The sequence below is a fragment of the Macrotis lagotis genome, chromosome 2, assembly GCF_037893015.1.
Source record: "Macrotis lagotis isolate mMagLag1 chromosome 2, bilby.v1.9.chrom.fasta, whole genome shotgun sequence".
Taxonomy (NCBI): Eukaryota; Metazoa; Chordata; class Mammalia; order Peramelemorphia; family Peramelidae; genus Macrotis; species Macrotis lagotis.
In genome coordinates, this window is record NC_133659.1 from 143,033,994 (window position 1) to 143,037,108 (window position 3,115).

A 3,115-nucleotide genomic window follows, 5' to 3' on the forward strand; every position below is an offset into this window, starting at 1 on the left:
CCTGACTTTCATGGCTCAGAATGCATTTCAGTATTATTCTGGGCCCCATCCACATGGATTTCAAATTTTGCTGCAGATGTAGAAGGTGGAGCTGAGTCTATGACACACTTCAGAAGTTATGACTTCCAGAAAGTTGTTGATCAGAATGATGGGAGTGAAGATCAGCAGATATGGTCCTTAGCCATGGCTGAACAATCCCAGTCAAAAGTACCAAGCCCCTGCAACTGTCCTGGGAAAAATGGTGTAATATCTATTGTCATCATGCTTGACCTAACAAGTGCTCTCTATAAAATATAAGTGTCACTAAATGGTAACTCTAGTTGTTAGAGGACAGAAAGAAAAGATTTCCAAGTTCTTTGGACTCTAGAAAAAAGATCAGCTGCACCTGATATCATTTCCCGAGAAGTAGTTTTTTTGGTAATCTTCCTATTTCCTTATGCCTTCATTATCCAGGTTTCCCATCTTATTTACTGTTCTTGCTAGAGATATAAGCTGGAAAATATTTTTAAAAACATAGTTTTCCTTCTGCTTCTGGTGATGGAAAAGGCTTTAAATTCTTGACTTCAAACATAAGAGGGAGAAAAGTTTAGACAAGAATAGACCCAAATTAGGTGTCCTGCACAAGCTTCTCTTTATTCTGAGATTTTCAAGCACAAACAAAAGAATCATATGACTTCTCCAAGCCCCCAACAACATGTTGCAGATGCTAGTATGCTAGTATGCTCACTACCTCCGCCTTCAGAAAAGGGATGTTTATAGCTCCTTTTTGAACAAACCCTCAAAATAACGATCCTGGACATTAACTCTTCTTCCACATCACCTAATGCACACTGATAATCAGTGAACTTCAAAGTTTCCCAGTCGATCTTAAAAGCTTTGTTGTGGTGTTCAGGCGTGTTTATTGATCCTATGGTCATCTGTTTCTACCTTATTGGAGACTGGTCTATAGCACTGTCATTGGCCAGAATCAGGGAATAAACCCAATGAGGAAATATTAGGATAAATAACTTACCAGGTTACTTCTAACATGAACAATTCAATTCTTTGTTGTAACATGGGTTTAAATTAGAAGGTCAGAGGAAATGGAAACTTGGTTGAAACAAATCCTAACAAAGTCATGTGAATCCATCTAACAATGTGAATTAAAGGAACTGCACTTGTTACATTTCCTTCCATTATGTCTGTGAGCAGGATAGAATCTGTCATAGGAGATGGAAGCACTACTTTCCTCTTTTTTTTTCTTTTTTCTTTGTGTTTTAATTTTTGGGGTTTTTTTGAAAAACTCATCCTCAGGGTTTATGAAATAGTACTTTCATGTCAAAATAGACTGTTTGAGTGTATATTTATCATTTACCCTGACAATGTTATTCACATTAAAACTTGACCATAGGAAACCAGCTAATGGGTGAATTTCTTGCTTCTCTGCAACAGGATGGACACATGCCCATGATCCAGGTGGATCATGTCCATGAAGAACGTGTTGAAGATGTTGGGCAGGACCACCCAGAGACAGATGTTGGAATATAGCCACAGCATGAACTCCACAATGGTGAATGTGAAGACTGGGGAAGGATGCTCATGAAGGATGCCAACTGCTTCTGAGCTTACTCTGAGTACAAGCTGCAAAAAATATGCTCTGGTCTATCACCACTCCTAATTCCTTCCTCCTCTTTCAGCCAACTCACTCCCCTGTCCTCACCTAAATCCTTGGAGCCATGTCTGACATCTGTATTTCTAAAGAGATATTTCACATTGTCTTCTATTTTTCATTGTTTTGATTTTGCTTTATTGTTTCTTGATTTTTATAAAGTCATTAGCTTCCATTTGCTCTAATATAATTTATAAGGAAATATATTCTTCACTGAGCTTTTGAAACTTCTTTTCTTTATGATCAATTCTGCTTTTTGAGACACCCTTCTCCTTTTAGGCTTTCTGTCCCTCTCTTACCCATTCAGCCTATTCTGGTTTTTTAGGTGTTATTTTTGTCTGTTTGTGTGTGTGTGTGTGTGTGTGTGTGTGTTTGTGTTTTCTTTGCCAGACCATTGTTTCATTTTCATGATTTCTTAGCATCTTTCTCATTTCCTTATCCAATTTTCCCTCTACTTCACTTACTTGATTTTCAAAATATTTTTTAACTCTTCCATGACTTGAGACCAATTTACTTTTTTTCCTAGGAGAATTTGGATACAAAACTTTGACATTGTTATCCTCTTCTCAGTTTATGTTTTGATTTTTCTTTTCACCATAGCAAATTCTTGCAATTAGAATTTTTTTCCTCTATGTTCATTTTCTCATCCATTATTTGATTTTAATTCTTAAAATAGGACTGTTTCCAGGAAGGAGTGAACTTCAGGAGTTTTGTGCTACTCTTTTCTGAGATACTCCAAATATCCTATAAGTTTTTTTCAGTTCTTTCAAGGTGGTATGATCTAAAGAGTTGTGATTACTATTTTCTTAGACTGTTTTAGTTGAAGAGTGACCATATTCACTTGAATTATGAGCTTTACTATGGCCTCAAGCTCTGATGTGTTGGTATTCCTACTCACTCTGGGGCTGCTACCCATCACTGTCACCTAGGAATGTGACCTAGATCTGAGTATGGGCAAAACAACAGAATACTGCCTCAGTGCTGGTGAAAGTAATCTTCTGACTCATTTGTTCATATCCCTGTTGTCTGTGGACCAAGAACTCTGGAAACTGCTGCTTCCACTGCTGATACAATGGCTCCTAAGACTTTCCCCTGGTTTGCTGGAGCTGGAGGTACTGATAAGGCCTGTGCTGTGTTGTGTTCCTCTCTTATCTTTTTGCAACAAACTTTTCCTATTGACCTCAAGTTGTCTTAGTTCATAAAATTGTTTTAGTCTATCATTGTGTAGTTCTGCTACCCTAGAATGTATTTAGTCATTATTTACTGATATTTGGAGTGATTTGGGGGGAGCTCAGACAAGTTCCTGTCTTTATGCTGCCATCTTAGTTCCATGTCTTGTAATGTTTTCTACATTTTGTGGTGCAAAATATTGTTTACATTGGTGCCATGAGAAGAAATGTGGAAGATGATGATTTCACTAACACCTGTGAAAACTCAGGTATCAATTTCAGTAGAAGATTTTCAGAG

At 37.4% G+C, this 3,115-nt stretch overlaps 1 pseudogene; it reads right to left on the minus strand.

Moving 5' to 3' along the window:
- Positions 1-738: 738 nt before the first annotated feature.
- On the minus strand, positions 739-1,536 carry LOC141511966 (ER membrane protein complex subunit 3 pseudogene; annotated as a pseudogene).
- Positions 1,537-3,115: the final 1,579 nt, after the last annotated feature.